The sequence below is a fragment of the Bufo gargarizans genome, chromosome 3 (genome assembly GCF_014858855.1).
Source record: "Bufo gargarizans isolate SCDJY-AF-19 chromosome 3, ASM1485885v1, whole genome shotgun sequence".
NCBI lineage: Eukaryota > Metazoa > Chordata > Amphibia > Anura > Bufonidae > Bufo > Bufo gargarizans.
The window spans coordinates 308,793,581-308,809,607 of NC_058082.1; the positions used below are offsets into that span (position 1 = coordinate 308,793,581).

General features: G+C 43.8%; 1 long non-coding RNA gene and 6 other non-coding genes across 7 annotated transcripts; all 7 read right to left on the reverse strand.

Moving 5' to 3' along the window:
* Positions 1 to 7,403: 7,403 nt before the first annotated feature.
* LOC122932390 lies at positions 7,404 to 14,753 on the reverse strand. Its single transcript, XR_006388300.1, has 8 exons — positions 14,607 to 14,753; positions 14,317 to 14,365; positions 11,943 to 11,975; positions 10,470 to 10,518; positions 9,357 to 9,388; positions 8,522 to 8,574; positions 7,738 to 7,762; positions 7,404 to 7,565 (listed from the first exon to the last, which is right to left on the reverse strand). It is a non-coding gene; the product is annotated as an uncharacterized LOC122932390 (long non-coding RNA).
* LOC122933559 lies at positions 7,631 to 7,703 on the reverse strand. The gene has a single exon (XR_006388510.1). It is a non-coding gene; the product is annotated as a small nucleolar RNA SNORD99 (small nucleolar RNA).
* Positions 8,407 to 8,477, reverse strand: LOC122933532. The gene has a single exon (XR_006388484.1). It is a non-coding gene; the product is annotated as a small nucleolar RNA SNORD49 (small nucleolar RNA).
* LOC122933552 lies at positions 8,652 to 8,721 on the reverse strand. Its single transcript, XR_006388503.1, has one exon. It is a non-coding gene; the product is annotated as a small nucleolar RNA SNORD65 (small nucleolar RNA).
* On the reverse strand, positions 9,731 to 9,801 carry LOC122933560. The gene has a single exon (XR_006388511.1). It is a non-coding gene; the product is annotated as a small nucleolar RNA SNORD99 (small nucleolar RNA).
* Positions 10,650 to 10,784, reverse strand: LOC122933538. Its single transcript, XR_006388490.1, has one exon. It is a non-coding gene; the product is annotated as a small nucleolar RNA SNORA44 (small nucleolar RNA).
* Positions 14,440 to 14,578, reverse strand: LOC122933525. The gene has a single exon (XR_006388478.1). It is a non-coding gene; the product is annotated as a small nucleolar RNA SNORA16B/SNORA16A family (small nucleolar RNA).
* Positions 14,754 to 16,027: the final 1,274 nt, after the last annotated feature.

Sequence of the window (16,027 nt, forward strand, 5' to 3'; positions counted from 1 at the left end):
TACTTCACATGACCGGCCACAACTTCGAGATAAAAGCAGTCTTGATAGCCGATTTATAGACGCCTATAAGACGCACCGGCCCATAAGACGCACCTAGGTTTTAGAGGGGGACAATAAAAAACTAATATTTTTCATTACACCTCAGGTCAGATCGACAATCAGTCACCCAATGTTAATCAGACCTTAGATCACAGCCCCAATCAGACCCCTATTGTTAATAAGGCCCCAATAAGACCTCAGATCAGACCCACAATCAGACCTCAGCTCACACCCAAAAGTGAATGACCCCCAATCAGACCTCAGATATGAGCCCCAATATAAATAAGACCCCATTCAGACCTCAGATTAAACCCCCAGTCTCAAATCAGGCCCCCATGCCTCTTTTGACTAGCCTTAGTCTCATATCAGCCCCCATTGCCTCTTTATAAGTCCCATTGCCTCTTTATTAGCCCCCATTGCCTTTTTATAAGCCCCCATTGCCTCTTTATCAGCCCCCATTGCCTTTTTTATCAGCCCTATTGCCTCTTTATCAGCCCCTTTGCCTCTCTAAAGGCCCCCATTGCCTCTTTATCAGCCCCATATTGCTTTAGATGAAAAAACACTTACCTCTCCATCCGGCTGTCGGCTGTACTCTGTGAACTGGTGCGCACAGCGTGACGTCACAGAGCGACTCACTCTGTGCGCAGCCCTGCACAGCCGACAGCGGAGGACCAGGAATCGGTGAGTACAGATCCTTCACCACTTCCCAGTCCTCTGGTACTAATGAGCGCTTCCATAATGGAAGCGCTCATTAGTATTCGCCCCATAAGGTGCAGGGGAATTCCCCCCCCCCACTTTGGGGGGGGGGGGGGGGGGAATGCATCTTATGGGGTGAAAAATACAGTGGTCAAAATAGCTTTGCTTCGTGATCCTACACTTATACATGATGTGTGTGGATAAAAAAATATACACTATCGTTAGAAGAATCCGGCAGGCAGTTCTGTTGCCAAACTGCCTGCCGGATCCGGAAATCCATATGCAAACGGATATTATTTGTTTCCAGATCCGGATTCGTCTGACAAATGCATTGCAATATCGGATCCATCTTCCCGCTGTCATCCGGAAAAACGGATCCGGTATTTATCTTTTTCACAGATTTAAAGGTCTGCGCATGCGCAGACCGGGAAACCGGATCAGTTTTTCCAGAAAACTTGGTACCGGATCTGGCATTAATACATTTCAATGGAAATTAATGCCAGATCCGGCAAGTGTTCCAGAATTTTGGCTGGAGAAAATACCGCAGCATGCTGCAGTATTTTCTCCGGCCAAATACCGTAAAAGGGACTGAACTGAAGTCATCCTGAACAGAATGCTTTCCAGTCAGAATGCATTGGGACAAAACTGAAGTGTTGTTTTTTTTTTTACGGTATTGAGCCCCTATGACGGAACTCAATACCGGAAAACTTTAACGCTAGTGTGAAAATAGCCTAAGCACTACTTTGTAACACACCCTGTGCACTGCACACGCCCCCCCCCCCCCACCTCCCCTTGATTGACAGGGCTAGACATGCTGAGGGCAGAGCCCTGTCCAGGAGCGGTGTGCTAGCAATATCATATCAATATGTACTATAGCTTCACCACACTGAGATGTGCTCAAAAAGCTAATCTACAAATGACTGCTTTACGCACGGGCACAATATATGATGAGAAAGACACCAGTACTGTGTGTTAGCTTCTAAGAATAGAAAAAAAATCATCTATAGCTTAGTGGTATAGTGGTTTACAATGCATGTAGAGATCCCAGGTTCAAGTCCCATGAGATGTTTTCTGTTATTTGTTTTCTCTTATTTAAAACTATATTAAAGGCTATAATATAATTAATAAAAAGGCCTTACTATATTGAGACTTTTTTTTGCTAAAACCTATTACTGGTTTATTTACAGGTACAATATATGATAAAGAGTTTTATCAGCTTTCTCAACAAAAAAAAAAAAGATGTAGACTTCTTATGGGAGGAATGTGGAAGAAAAAATCTGAAGAAAAATCTGAATTAGTCTTACCAGTAATTCCTTTTCCATGAATCAACCATGATGGCATATAACAGGAGATTGACCCCTGACCTCTGTAGGGGCATCAAAACAGAGAAAGATTAAATTCAATGTTTAGCAAATTACTATAGTGCCTGTGAAAATGATTCACTTTTTTTTTTTTTTAAGTATTACTTTACTTATAACTAGGTAAGTATAAATTTAATTATATATATATTTCTTCTTTTTTGGGTGGGAATTCGGTGCTGTCATGGTGGATTCATAGAAAAGGAATTACCGGTAAGACTAATTCAGATTTTTCTTCCGATTTGTTTCCTAACAGATCACCAATTAAGAGGACACTGAAGACCCTGAATCAGATAATAGTTACTGATAGTCTGTTTAATCCACCTAGCAATAAAGGCTTTGGATGCTGCCTTCCCCTTCTTCTTTCCCCCGAACTGGACTAGAAAATTGTCTACCCTTCTATAGCTTTTGGAAACTTCCAAGTACTTTAGTACCACTCTCCTGACGTCTAAAGAATGAAATTCTTCTTATTTTGGGTTTTTAGGATTACTACAAAAAGAGGGAAGGACTATTTCCTGATTTCTATGGAAGTTTGATACCACCTTTGAAAGAAACCCAGGATCAAGTTTAAGAATAATTCTATCATCTAGAATTCTTAAATAGGGATCTCTGATTGACAGGGCCTGTATTTTGCCTAGGAAAGAAGTTTTTAAGAAGAGGAATTTGACCAAAGTTCAGGGACTTCCTTTTAGAACTATATTCAAGTCCCAGGAAGGGACTTCCTTTTAGAACTATATTCAAGTCCCAGGAAGGGACACAAGGTCTGATAAAGGGTTTTAGTCTAGAAGCTGCTCTAATAAACCTTTTAACCCATCTGTGTTCTGCCAAGTCTGTATCAAAAAAGACACTGAGGGCTGCTATCTGCACCTTTAGGGTAGAAGGACAAAGACCTAGATCTAACCCTTGCCGAAGAAATTCCAGAATTTTTGGGATATTTGGTTCTGAGTGATTCGGGTTAGCTTCTCCCATACAGGAGCAAATTTTCTTCCAGATCTTTAGATAAATTGCTGAAGTGACTTTCTTTCTACAAGATCTGAGAGTGGCGATTACTTTATCTGATAGACCCTGGCGTCTTAAGATCTCTGACTCCGGAGCCAAGTTGTTAACCTGAAGAATTCTGGATGGGGGTAAGTCAAAGGACCCTGTGTTAGAATGTCCTTTCTGATAGGCAGAATCCAAGGTTCCTGTAGAGACAGCTTTTTGAGAATAGGAAACCAGCTTCTCTTTGGCCAAAACGGCATTATTAGAATGATAGTCAGCCTTTTCTGAAGGATCTTTTGAATCACTTTCGGTATCAGCTGAAATGGGGGGAATGCATAGGCTAGGCTCCAGTCTCAGATCTGAGAAAACGCATTGATCGCCCAAGGGTTGTCTCTTGGATTTAGGGAGCAGAATCTCTGAACTTTAGATTTTTTTTTTTTTTTTTTTTTTAGGTAAATAAGTCTATCACCGGAGAACCACTGCTCTTTTCGATCAAGCTGAAGGTTTCTATGTTCAGCGACCATTCTCCCTGGTCTAGTTTCCTTCTGCTTAAAAAATCAGCTATTTGATTTTGGGAACCTTTTAGGTGAACTGCAGATATAGATTCCACAATTTTTTCAGCCCATGAAAATATTTTCCCTGATAGATTTATCAGCTCCTGTGATCTTGTTCCTCCTTGGTGTCTCAAGTAGGATATTGCTGTTATATTGTCAGAAATCATTTTTCGATGATGACCCCTTAGGAGATCTGATGCAGCTTTTAGGCTGAGTTCACACGGGCGTGACAGATTTGGTCCGGATGCGTTCAGGGTGCGTTCAGTTAAACTCGCACCATTTTGCAAGCAAGTTCAGTCAGTTTTGGCTGCAATTGCGTTTAGTTGTTCAGTTTTTTCCGCGCGGGTGCAATGCGTTTTGATGCTTTTTTCACGCGCGTGATAAAAAACTGAAGGTTTACAAACAACATCTCCTAGCAACCATCAGTGAAAAACGCATTGCATCCGCACTTGCTTGCAGATGCAATGCGTTATTAACGCAGCCCCATTCACTTCTATGGAGCCAGGGCTGCGTGAAAAACGCAGAATATAGAACATGCTGCGATTTTAAAGCATTGCAGAACTGATGCATGAAAAAAAATGCTCATGTACACAGCCCCATTGAAATGAATGGGTCAGGATTCAGTGCAGGTGCAATGCGTTCACCTACTGCATTGCACCCGCGCGGAAATCTCGCCCGTGTGAACTCAGCCTTAGAGCCTCCCATACAGCCTGAAGCTCTTTGTAGTTTGATGACCGATCTGTTATGGCCTTTGGCCAAAGACCCTGGTAAAACCTTCCATCTATGTTTGCTCCCCAACCTGACTTGCTCGCATCCGTCTGAATTTGGATGAACTGCAATACCTACTACCCCTTTGTTTAGGTTTGATGAGATGGTCCACCAGATGAGAGATAGTTTTACATGTTCCGGGATTAGAATTATCTGATCTAAGGATATCTGTCTTTTGTCCCAACTTTTCAGTAGTCAGGATTGCAGGGTTCTGAAATGAATCTGACACCAAGGAACTGATGTTATACATGGCGTTAAGACCCCCCAATAGACTAATCGCCTCTCTTTTGGAACAGGAAATCCTTTTTTTTAAAGCTCCAAACTTTTTGTCTCCGGGCATTTATCTTTTCTTCTGGGAGAAAGGATGACTGTTCTTTTGAGTCTAAGAAAATTCCTAGAAACCTTATTCTTGTTTGCCGAAGAAGACAGGATTTTCTTTAGGTTTATCACTCATCCTAGTTCCTCTAGGAGTAGGGGGAAACTGTGTACCTTGTGCTCCATCTGGCTTCGGGAATCTGCCACTATTAAGAAATTGTCTAAGTAAGGTATTATTATTAAGTCTTCCTTCCTTAGATGAACTATCATTTCTATAACGAGCTTGAAGAATACTCTGGGGCAGATGAAATGCTGATGGGAAGGGCTGTAAACTGAAAATAAAATATGCATCCTTTTAGATTTAGAGCAAATAGGTACCTCTGAGACTTTTCTTGTATCAGAACATGGTAATAAGCGTCCTTTAAATCGACTGCTCATCAATGCATCCTTTTTTTTATTAAAGGGATGGTAGAGTTCAGAGTTAGGAACTCCATCTTGAATTTCCTGTACAAGATATGTTTGTTTAGATGTTTTAGGTATATTATAGTCGGGTATGATCCATCTGGGTTTGTCACCAGGAACAGGTTTGAGTAATAACCTCGCTTTTGCAGAGATGGTGGTACCTGAACAATCACCCCTAGTTTTAGCAAGTCTAGATTTTTCCCAGGGAGATGTGATCATGTATTTATTTGATTGAGGGAAGAGATGAGAAACTCTATCTTGTATCCTTTCTCCACAATATTTAGAACCCAAGGATTTGATGGTATTTTCCTCCATTGGGATGAAAAGTCTAGTAGTCTTCCCCCAATCCTGGCGTCATTGTTTATCGCTAGACTTGTTCTGAGGATTGAGGACAAAACCCTGTGTGATCTTTCTTGACCACCATAGGAGTGAAAGGAAAATCTCCTATTCTGAGATTTCTCCTCCAGAAAACCTTCTCTTATCCGTTGCTTTTTCAAGGATCTTGTCCAGACAAGGCCAAAGACATTCTCCAGAAAAAGCAATGAAACTTCATTTTAGAGGTTTTATCCCCCGACCAGTACTTAATCCACAAAGCCCCCCTGACTATCTTTAGCAGATAATCTTACCGTTTCTACTTATGCATCCGCTAGAAAAGCTGTGGCTGATTTTAGTAAGGGTACCAAATCTATTATTTCTTCTAGCTCATTGAGCCACAAATACATGGATCTGGTGTTACGGATGTTCCCATGACAGGTGGCAGATCAGTGAGACTGCCAACTCATGGTTTGATCTGACTTGTTTTCTGTTTGGATCAAATGACATCTGTGTTGGCTATTAGGGTCACTTAACCCTCTATAGTTGCTTCTCCCCAAATGCTGTGTGGTTTATTGCTTGTTTGGCCCTTTGGATAGATTGTGGTTGGATCTCAGCTGAGTTCCTGGTGCTTCCATTGCTCCTTTGAAGTTAAGTCTTTCCCTTTTGTATTTTGTTTGGGTTCTGTGTGTTGAACTTTTACAGGGATTATAGGTGACACAAGGATGGCCCTATCCCCCAGTGTACTATAATGTGAGGGGGGGAGGACAAATATCTTCACCTAAATGGCAAGCAGAGATGCTTTTCTCAGTCCTAGCCACTATGGAGCAGGAAACAGGTGAGAGGACAACTTAATCTGTTTTCCTGCCCCTACAGAGGCCAATCCCCGGTTATATGCCTAACCACAAAGCTACATTACATTAGCACACAGATGTGAGCCCCCCCATCATTCTTTAAGGGTAACATTACTTATGTCTATTCATATATAGTACTTATGAATATAGCAGTACCATGTAGCTTAGCTTTCTGAGCAGATCTGTGTGGTGACGCTATAGTACAGGGATGGCCAACCCGAGTCTCCAGCTGTAGTAAAACTACAATTCCCAACATCCTCTGCTGTCGGCAGTCTGGGTATTTTAGTTTTGCAACAGCTGGTTGGCCATCCCTGCTATAGCAAGTAGTGCAAATACGTACATGCTAGGACACAGCTCTAGCCTCAGCATGTCTAGCCTTGTCAATGAAGGGGAGAGAGGACTGCAGAGCAGAGGTTGTCAGTCAAAGCAGTGCTCAAAGGATTTAGCCCCAGTTCTGATTTGTATATGAATAAAAACAAAGTTTCTCTGTAGCTGTTTAGCATACAGACAAAAGTAAACTATTGTTCTTTAATCAGCATGATTAGTTCTGCCAGGCAGCATGTCTAATTTAACAGGATTGATCCTGGTGACAGCCTCTAAAGTTACCCGAGCTTAAGTTACAGGAAGCACTTCAGACTGCTCTGTACCAGGTGAGGCCATGTTTAATAAAAATTGCTGGCTGCTCACCTTCTGATGTGCTCAGGGCACCTCAATGTATCTACAATTAGATGAGGTCAGCTGCTGTACATCAGGCTCTGGTCCAAGTATCAGAATATCAAAAAAGGACTTGGTCCTACAGGAGATCAACATAATCCTTTCAATAGCTTGTTACCAGAAACTTGTAGTTTGTTTTCTGGTAACTACTGAATGTACTGCATCTTAAATATCAGGGAGTACCGTACCATTGTGAGCCATTCCCTACAGCTTGCTGTTGATTCAGAATCCAATAAATGCCAGATGGCCAATTCACTGAGCAGCTATAAAAACAGGCCAGAAAAGCTAGAGTAGTAAACTTTATTCACAGCTGTAGTTCTGTCAAGTCATAAGCAAACAAGATGACAAAGTCCAGCAATGCAGTATTTTTTTATTTTATTGGCAAACAGATGGAATACAGACATTTACAAAGCTTGTGATCCAAATTTTATTAAATAGGGTTTCACACAGAACCAAGTCATCACCATACAGCATTTTCCAGTTGTGTATTGTTTGCTTCTCCTTCATCCAGGCTATAAAAATATAAATAAAAAAGTTATAAGATAGGTATACACAGGAACCGAGTGTGTCACAATGATGCTGGTCTCAGTCCCATATCCGCATCTCTCATTCAATCTGTCCACTAATAACTGCAGTCATCATTGGCCAGCTCAACAGCAATCCGGTAAAGCATGTTTTACTCACCTCAGCAGTCCTTGGGTAGTCAAACCTGTGGAAAAAAATAAATCAAACTTGAAATGAACTGTAGAAGATTTTATAATGAACTTGAGACAATTAGAGAATGAACCACATTACAATCCACCCCATCAGCTGAAGTTAAGGTACTTTCACACTAGTGGCAGGGGAGTCTGGCATGTTCTGGGGGGAGACCAGCCAGATCTGTCCTGCTGCTAGTTCACGTGTGACCCCAGACTGCTGCTCCTTCCCCATTGACTATAAATGGGCAGAGTGCCTCACACCATGCGCTGCTGTAACTCTACCCCATTATATTCAATGGGGAAAGTGCAGCAGTCCAGGGGCACACATGAACTAGCAGCAGGACAGATCTGACAGGCTGATCACCCACCAGAACGTGTCAGGGCTCCCCTGCCACTAGTGTGAAACTAGCCTTAGTGAGAGTCAGGGCACTGCACACATTAGATGTCGCCTCACCAACAGGCTCAGTAGACTCATCTGACCAGTTACTTTAACTACATTAAATTCCAAAGGGAAAAAAGCATGACATTGTGGATTTTGGTAATTCCATAACTAATCCATTTAACCCCAAAAGCTAGCAATTCAACATATCTTGGCTAATGGGTTCTCCAGCTACTAGAACAAGCATCTATGCTGGTAGAAGTGTGAAAGACTGTAAGTCAGAGTGGAAAATCATCGTCAGTTATCGCATCTGACGGCACTTCCTATTCCAGAGTCTCATCATATTACAGTCTTCTAGGAAGCCATCATTCATCAGGTAATGCAGACATACCTGGCCTGTACAGGGATTTCCAGAGACTTCAGGTCAGTGGCCACGTATTGTCCCTGAAATTAAAATAAGCGTCTGTTAGTGGGTATAGTAAAAGCGTGAGCTACATAATGTCAGTCTAAGACCAGGATGTTGTCAGAAAACGGTTATCAACAAGAAATTTCTGCCGGTAATTCCAGCTATTTGTTTTGTTTTCATCATGTATCCCAGTAGTACACATTCATGTACCATCAAAGCCCTAAGGGAATGTATCCTGTAGGAGAACTTGTTCTTGACAAAAAACCTCACTGTACCAAACCTATACTGAGCGCCAGTGCAGGGCTTTGCTCACACTACAGCAGTACAACCCCCATATACTGCACAAGACCATTGTAGACAGTCACTTGTTTCAGCAGGATCTTACTGCATACTGCTGAGGCCAGTGATTGCTGCAGCCTGAGGACAGGAGTGGATGCTGGAACATCAGGTTTGAGGCAGTAAGCTTTTTGTATTCTGATACCTTTCTTAATTAAGTGACATCCCCTCTATGGGTGCCTTCACAGCAGATAATTGCAGAAGTGTTCTGTGATTGAAAGTCCCGTTCCATGTACTAGCCCATATAGATGAATGGAAGTGATTGAGTGTCAGGACATCCTGCAACAAGATCTGCAGGGTATGAAGGCACCCCAATACAGCCAATTGTGCTCACACAGTACACAGCCTTTACAGCAATCTGCCCCCCAGGCCAGCACATAATATTATACTTGCAGTCTACAGCAGCACCCAACAATGTAGAACTGAAGTCTTGTGTCATGAAGCAACAAATACACATCACAAAACAAGCACTTTTGTAACTTACCAGGTTCCCTGAAAGCCACGAGTGATGTTCCCCTGAAAAAACATTTTGCCTGTCAGCAATATCTTAACATGTAATAAAACACCATTTGGGCAGTAGTCAGGGAAAGCTACACAACTAATGCAAGAATAAGCTTTAAGGGTTAAAGCCCATTCATGTTTTGTATTGAAGGGTAGTTCAATGGTCTGCCACCAGTTTTATGCTGCCACATCTGAGTAAACTGGTGACAGACCCTGATGAGGACACTGGGTCCCCTCTTGTATTAACCAGCTCCAGCACAGATGCCATACACTGTACAAGCAATGGATCCCCATTCTTGAGCCGTCATGGCCAGAAGAGGACTCCCTTGCATGTGCACTGGAGACTGCAGTGGACTTTGCTGCCTCAGTCCCATATCCGCAGGAGTCATCCAGCAGTCTCCAAATATAAAGAGTCATCACAGGCCAGCCAAAGCCACGTTTTGCAAGAATAATTTTGCATTGCACTTGTGTAAACCAAAAAGGGTTGTCTCACTTCAGCAAACGCATTTATCATGCAGACAAAATTTTTTTTTTCTACCACATCATACACTGCTCATTTCCAGGTGTTATGACCAACCTGTAATCTAGAAGCAGTGGCCGGGCTTGCACACTACATGATAAAGCTCTGGCCTCTCCGGTGGCCGGGACCATGGGAGTGTGCATAGGCTGGTGCTTTCAGACAGTGTGCAAGCATTGTATAATATGATAGAGAGAAAAAAAAAAACAGCGATCAGAGGGGTGTAATACAATACACAAGTGCCTTTTAATAAAAGGGGTTTTCCAAGATTTACTTATGCCCTATCCAGAGGATAGATGACTTAGGGTCTGACACCAGGACCACCACAAATCAGCTGTTTGAGAAGGCACCAGCACATCAGTGAGCATTGCAGCCTTCTCACAGCTTTTCCTAGGTCAGTGACCACAGTTATCTGTCACATGGCCTGGCGGTGGCTCAGCCCCATTCAAGTGGATTGGGTGGAGTGCAATAGAGAGCTTTGAGGTGGCAGAGATGCCGCATTCTTAAACAGCTGATCGGCCATTAAAAATAAAATTTAACGTTGCATAAATTACTTTTGGAAGTTTCAAAGACACTTACCAGTCTGATGTTATTCAGCTTCTGGGTACCAATGCTTCTAGAGGCACTCCTGAAATAAAAGATCACTCGTGAGCTGCAAGTTATGAGTTTGTGGTAAAACTGGAGCTGTCTAACAGCTCCGTCCTGACAAGTTTCATATGACCCAACTGCCTAGTCTGTTTAACTGCTGAGCAGAACGCAGTTTGTAGGAGGGTTGAGTGACAGCTTGCGGCACCAGTTGGAGGACCCAACCTGTCAAAGCCCCTCCGTTTTTCTTGCATGCTGTTGGAGAAGCTGCTGCTACAATACTAGCTGCAGTCCTTAGTTAACATGCTTCAGCCTGTACGTATGAAGGACACAACTGCAGCCACCACCCTCACCGGGATTTCTATACCGTGAGCCTCAGGATAGGTCATCAATATCAGATTGGCAGATGGCACAACTCCTGGCAAGCCCCCAATCAGCTGTTCAGTAGCTCCAGAGCAGGAAATGGCTGAGGAGAGTCAATGGGAGCTGTGTAATTCTGGCACTACTGCAAAATAGCGAAGTGCCAACTACCCCCACACCTGTCCATGGGGTGTATCTGGGGTGCACGCTAACACCACTGAAGATCCAATACCACTTATAGCCTATTGACAGGTAAGGGGCTGCTGAAAGCAGAGTTTTTATAATGTTTGACTACCCCCATCAAAGGTAGGGTCAATAGTTACATTTTATAAGTCTTGTAACATGATATTTATGGCCTATCCTCAGAATAGGTCATCAGTATCAGATCAGCTGTTTGATGGAGCCACACTGGTGAGAATGCCATCCTCAAGTTAGTGACCCAGTCACACAACTTTGTCTGCATTTTTGTGGATCGGATGCAGACCCATTCATTTCTATGTGACTGCAAAACTCCATGGATAGCACACTGTGCGCTATACACACACACACAAGTCTTACAATTGTTTGTAACATGCTCTGTGGCCCCAATCAAGTGCATAGTTCTGCAAAAATGCAGATTGCACATGGACTTTCATTTGCAATTTTTATTTTTGCAATTGGTGTCATGTCACCTTTGAATCTATTTAAAACGATAATTTCCTTTTTTGCAGATCTGCAAGAAACAAGATGTACGGAAACATTCCTTTGAGGAAATGTGGAATACTTGGCTGAAGTCCCAATATTTGTGGACCACAAATACCTATGGTGGTCTGAATTAGTCCTAATAGAACATGAATCACCCTGCCAGGAGTCAGTCCACCACCTATCTGATACTCAAGACCTGAGGATAGGGCTGCAAGATCATGAAGCCAGAATAGCCCTTTACTGCTGCTCCACTATAAACATATCACAAGTTCAGTACCAGATTAAGCCGCCTTAGGTAAATCAGCCAAATCCCACTACAAGTCTTCAGTGAGAGACAGGGGCTTGACCCAAATCCTACAAGTGTCGAAGCACAGCAGTGCCCCAAGCCCATCACTGTACTGCAACAAACATCAGTACAATTACCTTAAAGGAGCATTTCATCTTCACACCAGACATCTAAGAAAAAAAAAAAAACACCAAAACCGTTACACTTATGTATTTTTATATATATAGTGCAAGATGTTAAATGTTTTGGTAACATTAAGGACAGATGTACTTTTGTACTAGAACAAGGTGTAAAGTCTTAGCAAAGCTGTAAGGTTAAGGGTACTTCACACTAGCGTTTGTTTTCTGGTATCAAGTGATCAGTTTTATCCTAATGCATTCTGAATGGAGAGCAATCTGTTCAGGATGCATCAGTTCTGGTCCTTTTTTTGGGCAGAGAAAATACCGCAGCATGCTAGTTTTATCGCTGGCCAAAAATACTGAACACTTGCCGGAATGCCAGATCTGGCATTAATTTACATTGGTGTGTATTAGTGACGGATATGGCATTAAATGCCCCAGCTTTCTGGTCTGCGCATACTGGATCTGTTTTTCCAGATGACACCGGAGAGACGGAGCCAGTATTTCAATGCATTTGTCAGACGGATGCGCATCAGTCTGACAAATGCCATCAGTTTGCTTCTGAACTGCTGGATCCAGCAGGCAGTTCTGGCAATGGAACTGCCTGCCAGAACCCTTAATTCACGTCAGGGAGAGCCTGCCAGGCAAAAAATGCTGCATGCACCAATTCGTCAGGCTGAAATCCAACATACAGCTGATCCCTTCAAGATACAATATTTTCAGCATACAATGGCCTTTTCTGACCCATCGTAAGTTGAAACTAGACTCAACAGACAATGCGTCAGATTCAGACCAAAGCAATCAAGGCCTCTTTCTAGAAAAATAGCTGGATTAGTTGCTAGTTAGCAGCTATTCCTGACTGTTCTGTCTTAGTCATCTGCTTATTTTACTTGAATCTTCATTTTCTCTCATCTGGCTGACATTTTGGGACTTTGGAACCAATTACTCAACTTACAATGGTTGTCACAAAACCAATGATGCAACTTGAGGGACCACTGGTATATGCTGGAAAGCAGTCATAACACTTAATGGGGATCCAGCAGTGGTAATAGTGTGAAAGTGCCATTAATTCCACAGCACTGTACAGAGGGGGTGACACGTATAGTCGGAGACAGTGACATGAGGCCTCTGCATGTTACACCCAGGCATCTTCAGCATTCAGTAGAACGGAAGAGACTTAACGCTCAGGAGCGTGCTTAAACATGGGGCATGAATTCTCATAGTATGCTCTGCTCCTCTGATCGGACAGCACAGTATATAGTAACTTATTATGCTGTGTGTCTGACCTCAACTAATGCTTTGTACTGACATAATTATGTATTAAAAGTTTGTTTTGTTTTTTTAAAACACTGTCTCTACAGAATTAAAACCATTACTTTAAAACATGGCTGACTTACATAAAAGTGCCAAACCCCCCCCCCCCCCACTACAAGTAATCAGAAATTAGTCTGAGTACTCCAAGCTAAATGCCTAATACATAGCGGGTATTTTCATGCAGAGTCTGTAGTGCAAGGCCACGTGCACAGCCATGTGTCCTGCAGATCCAGTCCATGTGCCTCTAACATATTTTGCAAACCCACTGACTCCAATGGGCAACTTGGTCTGCTTTACACAGGCATATACTATCTTTTTGCAGAACAGTCATGAATGTGGAAAGCACACCGATGTTCCGTGTGCGCTCCATATAGCCATTCTGCAACAGGCAGATCACAGACCCAGTGACAACGGGACTGAAAAAACATGCTAATGCTACAAGGCGTGCACTTTGCTCACTGCCATATACATAGTGCATGAGGCCCAACGCAGTACCAGCTATTAATACTCTGTATGTGCAGCATTTAGGGCCCACAACGCATCAATAGGGTTGTTAAAGCACAGAAAGTGTGATAAGCACGGCATTTGTGTGGGTTTATTGCATCTCACCGCAGACAGACTAGTCCTACTACCAGCCATTAAACAGGTCCTAGGCGTATAAACCTGATGGAAAGACGAAGCTCATACAAAGTTTCTTTTCAGCATGCGACCCATTACTTTTTGGGGGATTTCGGATACTTATAGAATTGATGTACTTGTGAAAAGTTTAACTCATTTCAGTTATTTTCTCCTACAAATGCAGATGAGACTCTTTTAAAGAAAGAAGTTAAACTTAGCAAAGCTATCCTTGCAGGTTGTGCTGTTACTTTACAGATATTGCCAGGGCCAGTACTATGAGCAGAGGACATCGCACCAGCCGCCATTTTAGGCTGCAGGACCCTTGGGAGGGATTTCTCTGCCTGAAGGACGGGCAACAGCGCCAATGGTGGCAGCAGGAGGAACTACACCGGCGGCACATGTCAGCTCCGCAGGACCCGTCTCATAATAGACCACTGGTCAGGGTAAAAACCGCACTTACCTGCACAGATACAGGACCGCATACCTCCGCCAGTCCACCGGCTCAACACCTGTAATGACAAGCAGTCAACATTAACATCCCGCACAACACGAGTAAAATGGCCGCTGCATACAGTCACGCAGCAGCTGTATTTCCCCAAAATGTTGCCGACACCGGCACATAGAAGCCAGAGCAGCGACCGTCGGAAGAAAACCTTCATATCGGCCTCTGTTTGACCGCGTTAGATACAAGAGCCTCTAACCCGGCTTCGATCAGGGCCTTGCACAGGCAGAACACGGTCTAATATTCACCTGGTCACCTGCACGAGAAGCTGCGGGAAGGCTCGGTCACCAGCCCGATGTACAACGCCATCCAGCAGGCGCGGATGGCGGAGGATTGCACCGCACAGTTCTGCCAGGAGCCAGAGACCGCCATGTCCGAACACAGCACAGAAAGAGAACGGCTGCAGCGCGCGTCACAGTTTTGTACTGCTCGAGCCCATACACCGTGTCCTATGATTGGTCGGGGGAGGACTGGGCGGAGCAGCGCAAAGCATGATGGAATATGTAGTACTAAACACGGAGTCGGCCACGTGCCAGCTACCAGCGGCCATGGAAGGCCAGGGCACTCCAGGAGTGGCTTTATAAGAAGTCCTTTCGGTGTATCTCCCACCTTTTTCCTTCACTGCTGGTGTTGACAAAAAAAAAAAAAAAAAATATGCGTGAAAAAAATTGCCACAGGGACTGCATTAAAAAAGAAAACAGCCAGGTAATGGGTAAAGTGCAACCACAAACCTTGTTTTTTGTAGAAGCACTTTTTGTTTTTTCCCCCAACTCACAGCATGTTATAGGTGTGGCATTTATTCAGCGTTTTCCCAAAAAATAAACAAAAGGTTGGAGGGTATGCTGCCAAAAATTGAAAATGACAGCGTGGCATTCTTGAGATATGCTGAGATGTGAAAGAGCTGCCATTAAAACATGGGCAGTACCCTGGCTGACAGTAGCCATGTGCTAATGGAAGCTGCTGAACAAAACTATCTTGGTCCCATCTCATTACGTGCCGCCGTTATTCGGAAGAAATAACTTTTATTATACGCAAATGAGTCTCTTGGACAGGGGTGTTGCTAGAGCTGGTGTCACCCAGTGCAGTAGAAAAGGGTGTCGTCGTCCCCCCCTCCCCGAAGCAATATATTCTTAGCCATATATGGGGGTGCTACTGCCGTAGAAGGGCATCCGTTAGCTCAGCAGACCCCCCTCCCCAAAGCTTAGAGCCCCAGCACCCCCTTTCCCCCTGCCGGCATCAGCTCACCTAGGTCAGGTGCACCCCACTTTCGCTGGCTGGCTGACCGAGACACCAAATGCTGTTCAATTTCTTCTGGTGACCACTTCTTCTTGTGGGCATCATGTTCTGACCTGTGCCTATGCGGACGAGTGTAGGGGACGTCCATCAAGCTCCGCCCTGCCACCGCGGCGTCTCTGACGTCCCTTCAGGTACCTTCACTGAGCCTGCTGACTGACCCAAGCAGTAATGGGGGGGGGGGGGGGGGGGGTTGGATAGTAAACAGACTGCTGATGTGGGGGGTTGCTAGCAGACAGATCGCCGTTTCGGTGCTAGCAGTCAGATCGCTTCCCGAAAGGGGGGAAAGGTGCTACTGGTGTTGGGTCCGGCGGGTGATGTCACTCACCCATAGGCGTGCGTCGCGCATGTATGTATGTATAAATAGATTATATAC